The sequence below is a fragment of the Solanum pennellii genome, chromosome 5 (assembly GCF_001406875.1).
Source record: "Solanum pennellii chromosome 5, SPENNV200".
Taxonomy (NCBI): Eukaryota; Viridiplantae; Streptophyta; class Magnoliopsida; order Solanales; family Solanaceae; genus Solanum; species Solanum pennellii.
In genome coordinates, this window is record NC_028641.1 from 29191060 (window position 1) to 29204110 (window position 13051).

At 39.9% G+C, this 13051-nt stretch overlaps 1 long non-coding RNA gene across 1 annotated transcript; it reads right to left on the minus strand.

Annotated features, from left to right (window-relative positions):
- Window positions 1–7049: 7049 nt before the first annotated feature.
- On the minus strand, window positions 7050–12439 carry LOC114077371. Its single transcript, XR_003578677.1, has 2 exons — window positions 12391–12439; window positions 7050–7192 (listed from the first exon to the last, which is right to left on the minus strand). It is a non-coding gene; the product is annotated as an uncharacterized LOC114077371 (long non-coding RNA).
- Window positions 12440–13051: the final 612 nt, after the last annotated feature.

The following is a 13051-nucleotide window of genomic DNA, read 5'->3' on the forward strand; positions in this document are numbered from 1 at the left end:
ACCCCTCACCAACCCTAACGCTGACAAGGGGAAGGGGACGGGGGGACGGGACGGAGGGGGACGCGATGGGATGGGTGACGACGATGGGGGGTTTTGCCCGGTTGCGGGGATTGGTGGGACAAAAATATGTCCCATCCCATCCCACTATATATACGGGACGGGACGGGATGGGACGAGGGATTTTTTATTTTTTAAATACTTATTTATTTGTATTGAAATTATACGTTTTTAGCTAATAATTTTAAATTTAACTTTATATTTTCAAATTTCAAATTTCAAGTTAAATTTTCAAATTTCAAGTTTTTATTTTCAAATTTCAAGATTCATGTTTCATATTTCAAGTTTCAAGTCTTAAATTTCAAATTTCAAATTTGAGAAGTTTAAATTTGTATTTTGAATATTTTTAAGTGATGTAAAATTGAAATTTTAAATGTCACGTTTCGATTTTTAAATTAAGTATTTTAAATTTAGCTTAGTATATATTTATATATGTATGTATATATATTAAAATTAATATGCAAGACAATAATTCTATAAAAAAGACCTGAATAAAACCTTCACATATATTCAATAAAATCTAATTGCAACTTAGAACTTAGAAGTTACAATTAACAAATATTAGTAGAGTAAGTAATGTACGCATCCACCTTCTAAGAAGGTTGTTTCAATAAGTTCTCATATATAAAACTATTATTTGTTACAAATATTAGATGAGTAACTAATTTACGAAGCCATCTTCTAGGAAGGGTTGTGTTTCAATTAGTTCTCGGATGTAACCAAATGTTAGTTGTTCTCTCCTTTAAAGTTCACTTCTAATTGTCGCATCATATCGATAGTGATATGCTCCGGTGTTTGATAACTTACTAGATTCTCTTGTGACTCTAATTCATCATCACTACATTCAATTGTCGTTTTGATCCAATTTGCTTGTTTTTACTTAACTTTGGCATATTATTATTCCTCCTATCGACATTGACCCAATCTCTAAATAAAATTGTTGTTTTTAAACTTTCTTCGCCAATGAATGTCTATGATCGCCAATTGGAAACCTTGCCGCACTTAAAGCAGCCTCCGCTGCAAGTGATGAAGCTTGAATAGCTAGAACATCACGAACCATTTTGCTCAAAATTGGAAATGCAACGCTCTGCCTCCTCCACCATCCTAATATATCATCATTGCCATCTTTGATTTCCAATTCTTCTAAAGACTGATTAAGATATTCTTTAAAATTATCACGGTTAATAGAATTAAAACCAAGAATACCTGGCATATAAGTTGAAATTCGAACTTCACAATCAATATCAGGATTAGAAGCTTGACTAACTTCTCCTTGAGTATTTTCCTTAGTTCTATATTTTTCATACAACATTTTTGCTTCTTCATGCTAGACTTACACGTTTCACAAGTTGGAATTTCTTCCGGTAAAATTTCTAAAAGTTTCATAAAAAGTGTGAACAAGTGCCTGCACACCTCGTAATTTATAATCAGGATGAAGTAAAGTAGCAGTCAAATAAAACTGAGGAATAGGAAAAAAGTATTTTTTATAGTTTTCAATCATACCTTTAATCCCAACTCTAAATTTATCAATTTTTTTATATTTAGAAAATTGAATTGAAAGAGAACAAATATTTGTTAATATTGATGAAATAGTAGGATAATAAATTTCAGAAAACATGGTTGTAGCATCACAAATAAGTCTTAAAAATTGTAATGGTTCTTTAGTTTCTTCCCAATATTCATCACAAATTCTATCTAATGGGTTAGCATTATGAGCAATAAACACCATTTGTATGGGTCTTTTATATTTGTAGGCAACTGAAAGCATTTCGTAAAAAGAATTCCACCTTGTTTTAATATGTCTTCGAATTTTTCTAGGTGACAATTCACATAGTAAACAAACGCTCAATAAATTCCCTAATTCTAGCGGCTTTGTTATTATGAAAAATCCAGGCAACGACATATTCAATTTTCATGCAACCGCAATCAAATAATGAATACCATCTTGTACAACTAAATTTAATACATGTGCAACACATCTAACATGAAAAACATTACTATCAATTGGACATAATCTAATTTTTAACATCTTAACAGCGTTTGTATCATTAGATACATTATCTAACGCGACAGACATTAATTTATCAATAAGGATGTAATAATCTAAAACACTTACTACTTTTGAAGCTAAATATGCACAAGTTTTTTTTCTGTACACATTGTTTATAGCTTAAGATTCTTTTTTGCACATTCCAATTAAGATCAATCCAATGTGTTGTAATAGTTAAATAATCATTTCCATTAACGCTATGATTCATGTCTGAAGTTATAGACACTCTACTATCTAATATGCTAAATATACAACGAAGAAATTGACAATGCTTATCGTGATATTCAAAAACATCAGATTTAACAGTATTTCTTGAAAAACGTCTATAAGCAAGAATATAAGTTTGTTGAATATATTCAATAAAACCGATATTTGAAGGAAAACTGTAAGGAAAACCACAAACAGAAACAATTTTAGCTAAATTTTTGCGATCTAATTCCTTCGTATATTCACGTTGTATTAGTGGAGCACCAGGGTTAGAAGGATCTAATGTTCCTTGAACCATGTTAGAATCCCCTACCGATTCATTACCGCAAATATCAAATTCATTAACTGAAATTCCTTTTTTTCTATTGGCTAATGCTTTAGCTTCATTATATTGAATCGACACACAAGATAACAAATGTCTATTTAATCCCCTGTCCCACCTTCACCCCCACCTTGTTTATTTTTAAAAGGTTGCTTACACTTATTACAAATAGCAACACTATTTTCCTTGTTGAAAGTCATAAATTGCCACACAATAGAAGTTTTAGGGTGTTGATACTTCACCTTCTCCCTTGTGGTAGGTATACGGTGTCACGCCCCGAGCTACCCCCGAGATGCGAACACAGAACCTAGGACCACAAGTGATCCCAGGCTAACCCTGCTGGCATGATCATGAGCATACTAAAGATAATAAACTGTTGCGGAAGCTAAATCATACTTAAAATGAAAAGAGGGGGAAATACCCATATTCTATAACTGAGATATTTGAAAACAATGAGTTTAATACAAAAGAAATATTAACTCAATACTAAGCTGAATCTAACTATGTTTGAAAATAGCCTCTAAACTAGACTAGAAATACTGGGACAATCCCCAGCTAAATCTAGCAAAAACTGAAACTAAATGACGAAAGAATGAAATGAAACTAATGACTATTGTCCTCGGATAATGAGTACTCACCACTCAATCTGCTGAACTGGAGATCCAAAAATCAATCTATGCGTGATCTGGATGCTGAGAAAATGAACCTACATCACAAGAAGATGTAGTGCACGTATGCGTCAGTACTTGAAAGGTACTAAGCAAGTAGGATAGAGTAAAGCTGAAATAAAACATAACTGAACAAGCACAAAAACAAGTATAATAATCTGAACGTGATGTGCTGATTTCTGAGCTAACTGGATGCAATGACCAATTTATAACATGCTGAAACTGAATACTGAATATACTGATAAATGATCAATGCAGAGAGTCTGAATTAATTGTGGCAGCTACTAATAACCGATAATAAAACCACATGAGCTAAATGTGGAGTCCGATGTATACGCCTCATCGAGAGGACCCAATATACCCTGCCAAAGGTATAAAGGCATGTTGGCGTGATCACTAAATTGATTGCCCAATGAGGGGACTTACAACCTACATGGCTAGTAGTTCTGGGACTATTGGGTACGCTAAACCCTAGTCCAACTCGGTATTATGTTACTCCCAATGAATTTTGATAATTAACTGATTATGTCTGAGTTTGTGCAAATACAGGATAGCTCAAAACTGAACATGCATGCTGAGAATGCAACAATTAATCTGGTAATTATGCATTTATAACTGAGGCATGTATATCTGAAGTGTTTGAAATATATGACCTAGCATGTGTAATTCAAGAACTAAATAAATAGAAAGTTAGGGTTCTGAAATTCATGCGATAATCTGAGTAATAACATGATAATCTGATTTGGAACATATATTTAATAAATTCATGAAGTTATATAAAAGTTCTAGAAACCCTAGGTTTAATCATAATAAGAGAATCAAGAATTGACTGAAACTAAGGACCCAATGGGTGAAAGGAACCCACTAGTGAAATCCCACATACCTGGTGATGAAGTCCACGGAAAATACTTAACTTTCGGGGCTGGAATGCTAGAGCTTGTGGCGTTCTTGAACAAGGGTTCTTGAGCTTTTTTCTCCTCTCTTGCTTATAATTTTCTAAGTTTTGATTTAATGATCTTACTTGGATATGTTTTAATTATGTTTCTAGGCTTAAACTGACTAAAATATGATCATTTAGGGTCAAAACGACGTAACTTAGGGTTTAAACGGAGAGGGAAAGGTAAAAAAGACCCCTGGGAAGTTTGCTGTCGGGCCTAAAGACGACCAGGACTGACGGTACATCGTGCACCCGACGCCCCATCGTTGGGTCCGTCGTGAGGGTCTGTTCGAACGGTCTTTACTAAAATGGGCATAACTTTTTACTCGGAGGTCTGAACTTAGCAAGGTCGGCAGATATGGAAAAATAATTCAATTATATTTATATGTGGGTAGGTCATGGGAGTCCTAATTAATTTTCTGCTAAGAGTTATGATCATTTTAAGTTGACCCAACTGCATTTCCCTTTATCTGGCTGCAAATTTTCCACCTACGGACCATAGGTCCACCTACGAGCCATGCTGGTCATCCATAGCTCTTGTCAGAGAGTGGTTGAAGGGAGTCTTGATCGACGGTCACGGACTACCGTGATTCCGTCCGTCGTCCAAGACTTAACCCATTTTTCTAGGCTAAAATTTTTGGGAGTTTCTCATTCCATCGACGGTTGTGCAGGATGGACCTTTGTTTAGGATACGGTCTGTCGATGCCACTGTTGGTAGCACCTGCAGATTTTTCTGAAAAACTAATTTTTGGTCTGTTTTGGCTACGGGATGTTACATTATCTCCCCCTTGGGAACATTCATCCTCGAATGAAGACTAAACAAGCTGAAATAGAGAAAGATGGATGCAAACCCCACTACTAAACACTAAGAACTGAGTTCTAACTGAATTGAGTTCTGAGTAGATGCAATTATGCTAAAAATGAAAGTACAAACCGAGGGAACATAATTCTGAAACTGAATTTACGCATGAATGACTGTAAAACATAAGAGGAACTATTACCTCAAGCTGGAGTGGAATCGGAAGGAAAAAGGTAAGGATACTTGGCTTTCATGGCTGCTTCTGCTTCCCAAGTAGCTCCCTCTACGGAATGGCTCCTCCACAAAACCTTGACTGAAGCGACTTCTTTGTTTCTCAACCTTCTAACGTGACGGTCAAGAATCTCAATTGTACATCCTCATAAGAAAGACTATCTTTCACCGCCACACTCTCTAATTGCACTATACAGGATGGGTCACCCACGCACCTTTTCAAGAGTAAGATGTGGAAGACCGGATGCACTGCTGCTAATTTTGCTGGCAACTCTAACTCATATGCCACCTTGCCAATCCTTTTCAAGATCTTGTAAGGGCCTACATATCTAGGACTGAGCTTCCCCTTCTTTCCAAATCTCATCACCCCTTTCATAGGTGAGGATTTCAGAAAAACCCAATCTGCATAAGATTTTTGACGACTTTGGGCTGTCTTAAGTCTATCTCTAATTAGTTGCACTTTCTCCATAGCATAAAGGAATGAATCTGTCCCTATCAAAGCTGCTTCACCTACTTCAAACCAACAAACAGGAGATCTACATCTACGCCCATATAAAGCCTCATAATGGGCCATCTGAATGCTGGAATGGTAGCTATTATTGTAGGCAAACTCAATAAGAGAAAGGTGATCATCCTAACTACCTTTGAAATCGATCACACAAGCTCTCAACATATCCTCTAAGGTCTAAATGGTACGCTCTGCCTGCCCATTCGTCTGTGGATGAAATGTTGTACTAAGGTTAACTTGAAAATGTTGTACTAAGGTTAACTTGAGTACCAAGACCTTTTTGAAATGACTTCCAGAAATGAGAGGTAAACTGAGGACCTCTATCTGAGATGATAGACAAAGGAACCTCATGCTACCTCACAATTTCAGTGAGGTAAAGATTGACATAGTCCACTGCCGAATTTATAGTCTTGACCGCCAAAAAGTGAGAAGACTTAGTAATCCTATCAACTATCACCCAAATTGAGTCATGCTGTCTGCGAGTACGAGGTAACCCTGTGATGAAATCTATATTGATCACATCCCACTTCCAAGTAGGAAAATCGATCTCTTGAATCATACCTCCTTGTTTCTGATTTTCTACCTTGACTTGCTGGCAATTGGGGCACTTACTCACAAAGTCTGCTATATCCCTCTTCATGACATTCCACCAATAGACTTCCCGCAGATCGCAGTACATCTTAGTGGCACCTGAATGAATAGAATACCTGGAGTTATGAGCTTCTGCAAGAATATGCTGCCTCAACTCTCCCACATCAAGAACACACAATCTACCTTGGTAGCGAAGTACACCATCTCCCCATTGGGAGAAAACCTCCACTCTCTGATTGTTGACTGCACCCTTTAGTTCAAGCAAGATCGGATCACTCTCTTGCTTTTCCTTAACCTCCACTACCAAAGACGATTCTGCCCCACTCTGAACTGTTACACCGCTGCCTGATATGCTCATAAGGCAAACTCTCAAGCGAGCAAGCCTGTGAACATCCTTCACTAGCTCCTTTCTTTTTTTGTCACGACCCAAAACCGAGTCGCGACTGGCACCCACACTTACCCTCCTATGTGAGCGAACCAACCAATCTAAACCTTAACATTTCAATTTAATATCAACATAAAGCAATGCGGAAGACTTAAACTCATTAATAAAAGACAATTCAATAACTTCTAAAATTCAACATCTATTAATTCCCCAAAATCTGGAAGTCATCACCACAAGAACATCTATGATCAAATTACTAAACTAAGAGTATTCTAAGAAGCTAAAACAAATAAAAGCTAGTCTATGCCGAAACTTCAAGGCATCAAGACATGAGGAAGGAGATCCAGTCCAAGCTAGAAGCATTAGCTCACCCTGAAGATCCGGTGTGACGAAGACTGGCTAGAATTACTGTTGAGTCGAAGATGACGGCACGTTTGCTGCATTCCACAATATACAAGAAGAAAACATAAAAGTAGGGGGTCAGTACAACCACAGGTACTGAGTAGGTATCATCGGCCAACTCAAAATAGAAAGCAATATATCTCAGATAACATCATAAAATCAACTAATATTCTTAACAGGTGATAGCAACAAGTATAAAAATCATTTATAACATCACCGAACATATCTATGAGGACTCAAGCCTCCACACCATACTCTTTTGGGAAACATGTTCTTTAGATTGAGTATATTAGCATATTTCAAGATTCATTATCTTTATTCCTCTTGTGTCGGTACGTGACACTCCGCTCCACTACTACTATCCTGGTGTCGGAACGTGACACTCCGATCCATATACTATCCTGGTGCCGGAACGTGACACCCGATCCATATACTATCCTGGTGTCGGAACGTGACACTCCGATCCATATACTATCCTGGTGCCGGAACGTGACACCCGATCCATATACTATCCTGGTGTCGGAACGTGACACTCCGATCCATATACTATCCTGGTGCCGGAACGTGACACCCGATCCATATACTATCCTGGTGTCGGAACGTGACACTCCGATCCATATACTATCCTGGTGCCGGAACGTGACACCCGATCCATATACTATCCTGGTGTCGGAACGTGACACTCCGATCCACATATATATTCTATCCTGGTGCCGGAACGTGACACCCGATCCACATATATTCTATCCTGGTGTCGGAACGTGACACCCGATCCCCTAATCTCATTACTTTAGTTCATCAAGCCTTCTTTTATACCAAGGCATCATCATTAACAAAGTAAAATTAGGGTTCTTCAAGATTTGGGATTCAATAGCTTCATCATGCTAATTTCATCATAATTATATATAAAATCACATCATGCATGCACACAATTAAGCATATAGAAGACTTTACAATACTACCCAACACATATCATTCGCTATTAAGAGTTTACTACGAATAGCAAAAAAACCATAACCTACCTCCACCGAAGATGCGTGATCAAGCAAGCAAATTCTCAAAAATCCTTGCTATCCTCTTCGTTCCTTTCTCTCTCTACTCGTTCTCCCTCTTTTTCTGTTCTTTTTCTTTTTCTTATTCAAACCCTCTTTCTTTTACCCTAATTAGCATATAATTAAGTATAAAGATGGCAATAATATCCCACTAATTAACTCAAGGTTACCTCTTTTAACCCCCAAGTAATTAGACTTATTAACATTAACCCTCTAACTTTATAATTAAAGCGGAAATAGTCAAAAACGCCCCTTAAATAACTAACAGAAATCCGACCCAGCCTGGGATTACGCAGCCTGTGACGGGCCGTCGTGCCTGCGACGGTCCGTCCTGCTGCTCCGTCACAGAGTTCAGAGACTAGATTTTTACCAAGAGTCTGTGACGGCCCGTCACGCCTGTGACGGTCCGTCCTGCCATTCCGTCACGAAGTTCAGAGAGTCGATTTCAGTACCCAAATTTCAGAAGTCTAAGTGTTCTGGAACGAGACACCTGCGACGGTCCGTCGTGCCCACGACGGTTCGTCCTGCAGGTCCGTCGCCAAGTTCAGAGAGTCGATTTCAGTACCCAAATTTCAGAAGTCTAAGTCTTTTGGAACGAGACCCCCTCGACGGCCCGTCGTGCCCATGACGGTCCGTCGTGGGTTCCGTCGACTCACACAGTTTTTCCAGAAATAAAATCTGCTGCTCAAAACGACTAAACAGGTCGTTACAATAGATACCAATTTACCCATCGTTCTTCCCCGAACGATCACGAGAAGAAAACAAGGGCGAAAAGGGAGTACCTGAATCTGTAAACAGGTGTGGGTATCTTTCTTGCATATCAGCCTCCTTCTCCCAAGTGGCCTCTTCAACTGGTCGATTCTTCCATTGGACTTTGATGGATGCAATCTCCCTTGATCTCAACTTGCGAATTTCTCTATCTAAAATGGCAACAGGCTCCTCCTCATAAGACAAATTCTCATCAAGCAGAACTGAATCCCAACGAATGATGTAGTTTCCATCCCCATGGTATCTTTTCAACATAGACACATGAAATACCGGATGCACTCCTGACAGTCCTGGAGGCAAGGCTAATTCATAAGCCACCTCCCCTACTCGCTTAAGTACTTCAAATGGTCCAATATACCTTGGGCTTAGCTTACCTCTTTTACCAAACCGCATCACCCCTTTCATGGGTGAAACCTTCAGCAAGACTTGTTCACCCTCCATGAACTCCAAGTCTCTAACCTTTCGATCTGCATATTCCTTTTGCCTGCTTTGAGCCGCTAAAAGCTTTTCTTGAATAGATTTCACTTTCTCTAATGAATCCCTCAAAAGGTCAGTACCCCAAGGTCTAACCTCAAATGCATCAAACCACCCAATGGGAGACCTACATCTCCTACCATACAATGCTTCAAATGGGGCCATGTCAATACTTGAGTGATAGCTATTATTGTATGAAAACTCCGCTAAGGGTAAGAAGCTATCCCAATGGCCACCAAATTCTATCACACATGCACGAAGCATATCCTCCAACACTTGAATCGTTCGCTCAGACTGTCCATCGGTCTGAGGGTGAAATGCAGTACTAAGATCCAACCTAGTACCTAATTCAGCATGCAATGTTCTCCAAAACTTAGAAGTAAACTGCGTACCTCTATCTGATATGATGGAGAGTGGAACTCCATGCAACCGAACAATCTCTGAGATGTAAAGTTTGGCTAACTTCTCTGCATTGTAAGTCACCTTGACCGGAATGAAGTGAGCAGACTTAGTTAACCTATCCACAATTACCCAAATAGAATCAAACTTACCCAATGTCTTTGGAAGACCAACCACGAAGTCCATTGCAATCCTTTCCCACTTCCATTCGGGAATGGGCATTCTCTGAAGTGTTCCTCCGGGCCTCTGGTGTTCATACTTTACTTGTTGACAATTTGGACATTTGGCAACAAAATCAACAATGTCGCGCTTCATTCTACTCCACCAAAAGTGTTGCTTTAGGTCACGATACATCTTGGTTGCACCAGGGTGTATAGAATACCTTGAACTATGAGCCTCTGTCAGAATAGTGTTGATCAAATCATCAACACGGGGTACACATACCCTTCCCTTGATTCTCAAAACACCTTCCTCATCGAGTTTGGCTTCTTTAGCCTCTCCTCGCAACACCTTATCCCGAATTCGGCTTAGTTTCTCATCATCAAACTTTTTTCCCTTGATCTTGTCAAGAAAAGAAGATCTCGCCTCCACACTGGCCAAAAATCCTCCCTTCTCATTTACTTCCAACCTCATAAGGTCATTAGCCAGAGTCTGAACCTCTCTAGCCAATGGGCGTCTAGAAGCTTGTAAGTGAGCTAGACTACCCATGCTCCCTGCTTTTCTACTTAAGGCGTCTGCCACCACATTAGCCTTTCCTGGGTGATACAAGATAGTGACATCGTAGTCCTTCAGTAGTTCCATCCATCTCCTCTGTCTCAAGTTCAAATCTTTCTGAGTAAAGACATACTGTAGGCTACGATGATCCGTATAGACTTCACACTTAACCCCATATAGATAGTGTCTCCATTGCTTTAATGCAAACACTACCGCAGCCAACTCCAAATCATGGGTCGGATAGTTACGTTCATGCACCTTTAATTGCCTCGAAGCATAAGCAATTACATTCTTCTCTTGCATTAGCACTGCACCCAACCCAGAATAGGATGCATCACAATATACAATGAAGTTCTTACCCTCTACTGGCAAGGTAAGGATAGGTGCGGTAGTCAGCAGGGTCTTGAGTTTCTGAAAGCTTTCCTCACATTCATCCGACCATACAAATGGAACATTCTGCTTAGTCAAGTTCGTCAATTGGGAAGCAATAGAAGAGAATCCCTTGACAAATCGACGGTAGTAACTGGCTAAACCAACAAAGCTTCTTATTTCTGACACATTAGTAGGTCTTACCCAATTCTTCACTACTTCGATCTTAGAAGGATCCACCATCACTCCATCCTTAGAAACCACGTGCCCCAAGAAGGACACTGAATCTAGCCAAAACTCACACTTGGAGAATTTGGCATAAAGCTTTTTCTCCCTCAACATTTCCAACACAATTCTCAAATGCTCCTCATGTTCCTTCTTACTCTTGGAGTATATCAGTATATCATCAATAAATACGATCACAAAGAGATCCAGATATGGCTTAAAAATCCCGTTCATCAAGCTCATGAAAGCAGCAGGGGCATTCGTTAGTCCAAAGGACATTACCAAGAATTCATAATGCCCATACCTGGTTCGAAAAGCAGTCTTTGGCACATCTGCTGCCCGTATTTTCAATTGATGATAACCAGACCTCAAGTCAATCTTAGAGAAGACACAAGCACCTTGTAACTGATCGAACAAATCATCAATGCGAGGAAGAGGATACCTGTTCTTAACAGTTACTTTATTTAGTTGCCGGTAATCTATGCACATCCGAAGACTCCCATCTTTCTTCTTCACAAACAAAACAGGAGCACCCCAAGGGGATGCACTCGGTCTAATAAAGCCTTTCCCTAACAATTCTTGAAGTTGGGCTTTTAACTCCCTTAACTCTGCTGGAGCCATTCTATAAGGGGGTATGGAAATGGGACGAGTACCCGGCTCCAAATCAATGCAAAAGTCAATATCTCTGTCCGGGGGCATACCAGGAAGGTCTGCAGGGAACACATCCAGAAACTCACGGACTATCGAAACCGACTCAATCGAAGGTACTTGGGTAGTATCATCCCTGAGGTGTGCCAAGAAAGCTAAACACCCTTTACTAACCATTCTCTTAGCACGAAGAAAGGAGATGATACGAACTGGAGTGGAAGTGTAGTCACCCTCCCACACTAACGGATCTGTCCCAGGCTTGGCCAACGTTACAGTTTTAGCATTACAATCTAAGATTGCAAAATTTGGAGAAAGCCAAGTCATACCCAGAATTACATCGAAATCAACCATTTCTAAGATAACCAAGTCTACACGAGTATTGCTACCCATAAAAGTCACCAGACAAGACCTATATACCTTTTCGACTATCACAGACTCACCCACCGGAGTAGAAACACGAATAGGCATGTCAAGCATTTCACAATGTAAATTAAGACCAGTAGCAAATGAGGAAGATACATATGAAAATGTGGAGCCAGGATCAAATAATACAGAAGCCATGCAATCACAAACCAAAAGATTACCTGTGATAACAGCATCTGATGTCTCCGCTTCAGACCGCCCAGGGAAAGCGTAACAATGGGCCCTATCACCTGTCTGCCCGTTGCCCCTACCATGTGGTGTTGTAGTAACTCCAGTTTGTCCGTCACCCCGGCCGTTTTGGTGACCACCATTACCTCGGCCACCACGTCCTCCAGAATAACGGCCTCTACCATGACCACCTCTACCTCTAGCTATTGGGGGTCTATAACTCTGTTTTGGACAATTCCTCCTAATATGTCCAGTCTCCCCACATCCATAACATTCTCTGGGGTCTAGCATAGGTCTCTGTGAGAATGACGAGGTCTGGGAATAACCTCCAACCTCAGAGAAATGTTGACCGGTCTGAGGTGGACCCCCAACTACAGTCTGTAGTGAAGACTGAATTGGTCGGACTGAGTAACCTCCTGAACCCTGTCCTCTAGAGTAAGAACCATTAAACTCACCTCCCTTTCGAAACCTTTTAGATGTCGATGCCATGGTGAAGTCGTCTGGCTTCACTCCCTCCACCTCTATCACGAAGTCTACCACTTCTTGGAAGGATTTCGCTGTAGCCGCTACCTGTAAGGCTGAAATCCGCAAATCTGACCTCAACCCTTTCACAAAACGGCGAATCCGCTCTTGTGAACTGAAGCAAAGCTGGGT